This window comes from Hydra vulgaris, chromosome 12 (genome assembly GCF_038396675.1).
Source record: "Hydra vulgaris chromosome 12, alternate assembly HydraT2T_AEP".
Lineage (NCBI taxonomy): Eukaryota > Metazoa > Cnidaria > Hydrozoa > Anthoathecata > Hydridae > Hydra > Hydra vulgaris.
This window is the reverse complement of record NC_088931.1, coordinates 67999020-68007765: the sequence shown is the minus strand read 5'-3', so window position 1 is coordinate 68007765 and position 8746 is coordinate 67999020.

Here is an 8746-nt window from a genome sequence, read left to right as displayed (position 1 = left end):
CAAGGGTGTACGACTCGCGGACTTTAGTGTACAACGGGAATTATGGGATGCCTAGTACAGCCAAATTTATAAACAAATATACTTTTACAAAGACAACTTCAGGTTTAATTTACTTTAAAAGCAAATGCTTTGTTTCAACAGCGCTGATGGAGCTGAAATATAATAAATAATTTAAGCATAGTAGTATATTAATAGTTTTTTATACTATTACGTTTGTTATTTATTTGAATAAAAAAAGTGGCATTATATTTAACGTTGGTAAAAGTAAGTAATAATTATGTTTTTTCTATTTATTTTAAAAAGAAATACGCAACTGTCATAAGTTTTATTGAATTATGCATTACTGTTTCTGATATGCACATTTCAATTCTTAACTGCCCTCTACAGTATACAAGTAGGTTTGCAACATAACTGTATGATAGTAACAAATAATTTCAATTAAGTTTCTTTCAACTAAGTATATAATCTACTTATGAATAACACGAGCCATTTTCTTAGGACATTTTTTTTTACGTGGAGCTATGTTGTGATTGTAAAACTTGACATAATAATAAATCCGCATATCAACAAAATTGTGGATCAGTTTTTTTTCCAAATGCAATGCATGTTCAGGATGAAGATTATAAATGAAAGTAAATTTGCAGTCTTTCTTAATTGCTTCAATAATAGTTCCTGCTAGGTATTTGCATGCAAATATTTTCTTAATGTGCATAAGAAAAATGGCTTCCATAGTTTGTACAGCTTTATACAAGAAAGAATTTGGTTGTAAATAATTAATTCTTCCATTACAATTCTTGATACTGATAAACTCTTCATAAGGATTACCAGAGATTTCAGAAGGTGGCTGAGACAAAATATTTCTGCATAATTGACATAAAGAAACTTTTTGGATTAGCCAACCAGCAAGATAACACAGAATCGGTTCTACAGTTTCAGAATAAATTTGTAAAACTGAACCCTGAATTTGCATTGGAGGATTTACATTACATTTGTGTGCTAATTTTGTTTCATTGAATAGTGAATTATTCACTATATTACTTTTTTCATTAATTAGATTAACACATGTTTCTAAAGTTATTGCTACTGTGAAATCTGATTCTGAAACACAATTTGTGTTTGACTTAGTTTGCTCAGTAGATAAAAGAACCAAAGCATTTTGATATGCAGATTTAAACTGTTTTGACGTTGGTCTGTCATTCCAACCGCCTTTACTTCGTATTATTGAGAAAAAATTTTCAATGCAGTCTTGATTAAAACGGGATGTGCAAATAAATGGAAAACCTTCTGCAAGAAACTCTCTGGATAATAATATAATGTTGTTTATTGTTGTTATTAGTCCCCAATGGCTGGAAATACCAGTCTGGCTCCTAGCTTTTTCAAAATACCATGTTGAAATCCAATTTTTGATTTCTTCCAAGTTTTTTATAGTCTCTCCTTCAGTTAATGCACATCTAGCTGGTTTGTCGGCAAATAACTTTCTAGAATTCATCATATCAAAAAGAGTGTCAATTTTTTTAAAGAACTCACATGTTGCCAAAACATCTGATGGTAAAAGCTTTGCAATTATATACAGGGACATAGCTGCTGAAACTTGATGGCTGAAAACTTGTGTTGCCAATTTTACAATTTTACAAAGAGTGTAAGTATTTCCATGACACAGTTTTTCCATTTGTAGTTATATCATGCCGAATCAAATTATTTCGTAGATTTTTTATCAAGTGTGGAGGGTCAAAGATTATGTACACTTTTGCTTGAGCTGTAGGATGAGATATATATGGAGTTGTTTTACTGAATCCTAGTAACTTTAAAGCTGAAATATTGGTTGTATGTTGGTCACACACTAAAGCTCGTACAATTAATCCAGTTGAGTGCAGTTTATCGATGGCTTCCAATATTATTTTTGATAGTTTTTCTGAACGAACACAACTGTTGCTATAAAAATATGCAACAGGCTGCTTCCACTTTGTGGCAATACCGCGAATCATTAAAACTAAAGCTTGATTTAATGGCTTTCCATCTTCTTGAATGCCTATAATATGATCAAGATCCCTTTCATAATCTATATGTTGCTTGATTGACATCTCATCAAATACAAGACAACAATTGCGATCACAGACATTCATATAATCAACTCGCATTTTGAGTAATGCAAAAACTTTTGCAGAAAATCCAGGCTGTAATTTTCCAAATGCTTTTGACAAGAAAACAAGAAGTGTTGTCTTACTTGGCAAAGTAAAAAATTCTCTCAAGCAGCGAAATGCCTGTGGACTATGATACATAATCCGTAGCGAAAGCAGTTTATCATGAATTGTCCATCTCTTTCCTTGTTTTGTTCGTTTGTTCATTCTGAGTTGACTCTCAAAAAATTTAACTTGATCTTTGGACAGGTATCTCTTTGCAAGTTCACTAATATGCTCAATTGATCCATTGCATTTTTTATTATGCGCTTTTAAAAACAATATTTTTTTTTTTAACCGATAAATTTTCACACGGTTTAAGTGTAAGGCTTTTTGAAGCTTTCTTAATTTTTTGTAGTTTTTTCCTTATCATCAGATTCTTCTGAATGTGCAGTGTCTGCACTATGAAAAATTGTTAACTCTTCAGACTGATTACTTGTGGTTTTTTTACTTTTTTTTCTTGGCTGAACTAGGTGCTTTTCTTTTGACAGAGATTTTTTTAGGAGGATTTGGTACATTGAAGATGGTTGGGATTGCTGATAAAATAGTCCTTTTGCCTCCAATATTTATTGTGTAATACTGGGTTGGCTCAAAATGTTCACTGCACAGAGCATATGATTTATCCAGTTCTACTGAAGTTTTGTTGTCAAGATCTTGACGGCGGCAATTGATAACCCACTTTTTACATCTGAAATTAAAAGAATTATACATACATACATAACATACATACATAACATACATACATACATATATATATATATATATCTATCTAATATATATATCAATTAATTTCAATACTAGAAGGAACGTCTGAGTTGTTTTGCACTTGCAGAGCTCAGTTAACAATCCATACAACAGTTGTACAATTTTGGGCCAAAAATGGCTCAAAAGTTGTCTACCATACAGTTATGTTATAAACCTTCTAGCATACTGCAGAGGGTAGTTAAGGATTGAAACGTGCATACCAGAAACAGTTAACGGTATAAATCATGCAGTTTTTATAATACTCCCTGAAAATCTCTTAACTAACAAAAGAAACTTTAAAAAGTCGTTAGAATCAACCTATTTTTGTCTTTTGGAAATCGAAAAAACGACACATTTTTATCGACGTTTTTCCCTCGTTTATGCTGACAATTAACAGCTGCACAAAATCCAGCAGACATGATTAGGTAATCTTTAATATATTTAGTTAATTAAAAAGTAAAACCAAAGAAAAATCAATTAAAAATGACTTTATCAACCAATCACACAATTTAAGTTAAACGATTATAGGTATTCTGTGGCTTTTGTTTACAATCTGGCTGTACTACACATCCCAGAAGCCTTTGCGTCACCGATAACGCAAATTTAATGGATATTTTGCGGAGTCGTACACCCTTGTAAAATAGTAACCTGGACGAAGTCGCCTAAAATACACGTGATTGAAACGTGAATAAAACGTTGCGTGCCTACTGGGACTCCATTGATTAGTTTGTAACTATATGAGTGACACCTAACCAAATTCTATTAATTTTCGATGAGCATTTGGAAATTTTTATTGATATGGTTGAATTAAAAAAAAAAAAAATCGAATAGGTCGCTTTCAAATGATTCGAATGCTTTTATTTTCATTTCTTATCAGATAAAACGCCATTTGTTTTTACAAATAAGAACTTTCGAGGTTTAAACAAAATTTACGATATTATTAGATTTAAAACACTTATATTTATCCTTTATTCATTTCGATCTTAAATACGCTAACATAGCATGGTACCAATAAAAATAATCCAAAGAAACTCTTTAATACTCGTAATTCTCTCCGACTATAGTATTGCAAATAGTAAAAACGGAAAAGTGTCGCAAATAATAAAAAAGGAATAGTGTCGAAAAAAGTAAAAAAGAAATAATTATTGTTTACTTTATTGTTTTATCAGAAATAGTAATATTGATAAAAAATAAAAGAGGGAATAATGTCACAATTAAATTTATTTTCAAAGAACAATTTGATATGTTAAATGCTGGTACATGTAAATATAAAAGTTTTATGATTTAAAAAAAGAGTATAAGATTTTTTTTATTTTATTGCAAAAACAGTTTTCACTGAAAAATCTTATTAAAGTATTGACCAATTAAAAGAAAAAAAAATCGAGTTAAGGGTTAGCCAAATTGAGAAGTTGACCAATTGCCCTGATGTACTGCTGAATGATTTCACGACAAATTGGACAATGAGGTAGCTTATTCGAAAAAATCTGAGCTGCACAATCCAGGCTAGTTTCAAAATGTCCACATGGAACCATTACAGCATTAACAATATTTTCACGATTCAAGCAGACAAGACAGCCTGGTCACTGACTGGACATTTGATTGTCATTAACATTCTCAATTTCATCTTCTGACTCGTCAGACTCTTCATTATCAGATTCTCTTTTAATTAAAACTGTTGTAAAATGTGAACCATAACGAAAACATCACTCGGCAGACCATTCCCCGCTTAAGACTTTTGATTCGCATTGTTTAATTTTTTCTATCAGTGTATCAGGCTTTCGTTTTCTTTTTGGTCGCCGATTAGCCAAAAGACATTTATTATCATCTTCAGTGTACTCAATAATATGCCTTTGGAATAATGAGAGAAATTTCCAAAATCCTGGATGAGCTGACTTGAAATTTTTCTTCAGTATTGAATGTAATTGCTCTGCATTATTGTTAGTTTTGTGGTCAAGGCTAAAGACACTGAATGTCTCAGTTCCAACTTTTCCATCCCCACAAAGAATCTATGTACTTTTTAAACTTCAGAAGGCTTTTCTTTGTCTGTCCGGAAAATTGATTTAGGCAACATGCACAGTTCTAGTGATTTTTTTAGCCATCCTCTAACATCCGAGTTGTCCCTGTATTCATTTTCCAAATAAAGTTTCCTTATTTTTTTGATGATTGCTTATCCAAAATAGAATCAACAGCGACGAACTTTTGATTGTGGCTAAGTTGCGCGTAATGCATTTTGAAGGCCATGTTCGAAATCACTAATTAAATCGTCAGGTTTGAATTCGAAAATTTGTTCAATGAACTGCTTTAGTTTCTGAAATACATCCAGATAAAGCGATTAGCTTTTTGATGTCATCAGGGCCCCAAGCACTGGCAAAGACACTCCATGTCACTCAACTTGAAAAAATAACAGTTGATAGAACCCCATACTTGGAACAATCCCAAATGTTGCATCAACAAATTCAAACTTTGCTTTTGCCGAAATTTTGAAATGCTAAGGATCAGCTAAGAGGATGGCGAATTCTTTCAATCGTTCTTAAATAAAAATAAAAAGAATTATTCTGAATAAAACCACAACCAACACACTTAAAAACTGAATGTCTTGCATATCTGCATCTGAGAATTGTTTTTGGTCGTAAGATTTTTCATTTGTGTAGGCTCTGTTGGCGGCCCAATACCATTCCCTGTTATTCCGTGCACCTTCAGTAATTGTAAAGTTCTTTTTTTTTTGAAACCTTTTGTTGAAAAACTCTCTTGCGTGAAACTAAAAAAATTTAATGACAAACTTAAAAGAACATTTCAATTTATTAATATGCAAACATTAACGACAAACTTGTGGTTTATTGGCAGGCCTGACATGGGTATTTCTGATGGCGATAAAGAGGTTTCAATGATTGAAACTATAGCCAAAATTAATAAAAATTTACTTTTGAGTTAATATTAATGCCAACCTTCAGGCATAATTGAGTAATTTAATTATTTTTCTAATACGGATAATTTTATAAGAAAAAGTTTCCAAGAAAAAAAAACTAAATTTCTTAATTGGTGAAACGAACTTAGATTGTTTTGAATATCACACAAATATGAACATTATTAAATTTTATAATGACTTGTTTGAAAATGGAGCGATTCTTTTATTAACCCAAAACTCATTGATAAACAACATTATAACAACTGCTATATCTAATAAATTACTAAAAAAAAAAGAATAATTAAAAGTGAGACATCGGATCATTTTCCAATTTTTTTCTTTATAAATGTGAGACTCAGCGAAAAGTAGTTTGATCTACAGTTACCTTATTTTTGGTAAACGGGAAAAGACTTTAAAGGGGTAGTAGTAACAGTATCGAATAACATTGAAGTTGTAAAAAAAAGGAATGGTATCGAAAATCCTAAAAGCAGAATATTATTACTCATTATTATTTATTTGCAATTTACTTACAGTTGACATGTTTACATACAAGTTAAGTAGCTCTATATTTGGCTAATTAATAAAAACTCAAACAATTATAAAAAATCCAAGAAAAATACTTAATAAATCAATAGTAAAAATCAAAAATAACAAGTATTTAAAGCTGGCATAAATTAATCATGCGGCTTTATAAATCCAATATCTTTAACATAGGTCATGCATAATTTGCAGGAACATTGTTGCGGAACCCAATTTTTGATTTTTAATTTAAATTCTTTTAGAGCTAATGCTGATTTGCTACTCATTGGTACCGAATTCTAAATTGGTGATCCCAAATGCGAAAGGGACTCTAGACCGTATTTCATAGTTTGCATATTGTTATATGCAAATTTATCCCCTCTTAGAAAAGTATTGCGAAAACGAAAAATCTCTTTTGAAATCTTGAAAGTTTCCGTAACCAATACCGTAACCAATACCGTAACCAATTCCGTAACCAATTCCGAAACCAATTCCGTAACCAATGTAAATTCTTGTGGTGTATAGTCTTCGAAATATTTTTAATAAGTAGTTCTTCTAAAGGAGATTGATAGTCTTGATATACAATTCTAAGGGCTTTCTCGTCTATTCTGTTAATACGATTGTTAAGTTTTCTGCTATGAAACAATCAAACTAATGGATAATAAGAAAAATGAGATGTAACAAAAGCGTTAAGTATAAGTTTTCTTTGATTCAGAGGCATAAAAGAAGCGAAAACAAATGTCTAGAGCCTAGAGAGCGAGTTAACTTTTTGAATTGGTGATTTACATAAATTGTTAACATGGTGATCTGAACATTTTCAAGTAACTAAAAATATATTATTAGACAATTATTCAGACGCAGATGCAATGCAAATTTTTCATAGAAATAATGGGATTATGTTAAATAATAGCCTTTATTATAACTCAGATACTTCAACTCTTACTGATGACCTAGATCTTGGTGAATTTTCAATTCTACATTTGAATATTAGGAGTATTCGAAAAAATTTTGAGAAATTAAAACAATTTTTATTTAGCACCAAACTTAATTTTCTGATTATTTGCCTTACAGAAACATGGTGTCGGGATAAGGAAGTTGAAAATGACTCTAATTTTCAACTCGATAATTTTAAGGTTGTCCATCAAGGTAGAGGTTCTGAAAGACCAGGCGGAGGAGTGTGCGTATTTGTGCATAATTCGTTAAATTTTAAATTACGCATGGACCTTTGTTTGGTGACTAATGATTGTGAATCTTTAACGATCGAGGTTATAAATAAAATCTACAAAAATGTAATTCTGAATGTTATTTATAGACCACCTTCTGGCGATATAAAAATGTTTCTTAAACAATTTAAAAGTTTAATTACAAAAAAAGACATTTGTGGGAAATGCACATACTTTGTGGGAGATTTTAATTTGAACGTACTGGAATATGACGCAAATAAAAACGTTAGAAGTTTCTACAATATTGTATATCAAAGTAGTTTTATTCCAACTATTAATAAAAATACTAGAATTACAAAAGATAGCTCCACTTCAATAGATCAAATTATAACTAACAATTTCTCTAACATAAAAATTAAAACTGGAATACTTGTAACAGACATTTCAGACCATTTTCCGGTTTTTATAATATCATCAAAACAAAAAATCAATCAAATTTCCGAAAAAGTAAAATTTACTAAACGAATAATTAATGACGCTTTCATTGTTCATTTTAAAAGCCTTTTATCTTCCACAGATATGGGACCGGTCCACAGTGGGACAAAATCGAGTTTTTTGTGCCAAAATTATTTTCGTAGTTTTTTTTATTAGAATAGCAATATTTATATATAAAATGCATAAATAAAGTAATAAATATGTAATTATATAATATAAAAAAAATATTAAAAAAATTAATTATTTTGGTGAAAAATACGAAATATTTTTAATGGACAACTTTTATCAGTGTAAACATTAAAAATATTACTTTTCGATGCATGTATTTGTCATAAAATAACTTTTTTAGATTTATATTTACAAAACTTATAAATTATAAAAGCAATAAAAGATTTTGTAGGTATTCTTTGTGTGCAAAACATCTTTTTTACATGTTCAGTATTTCTCATCAACTGACCATTAACCGAAGACCAATCTTTTGTTATAACTTTTTTTATTGCAAAAAGTTGCAAAATATTTATTTTGCATGGCTATTTACATTTATTTAGCATGAGATTTACATAGTCAAATGTTTGGAGGATATTGGAGGATAGTTTATCTGATACCTAATAGTAAAAGTTAGTAGCAAAAAGAATATCGAAAACTGTCTGTTTTCGATGCACAAAAACTAATGATTACATTTACGTTAAATTATTTTTAAAAGTCTGAGCGAAAAAAACATTCTTAATTAAAATAATACAGTT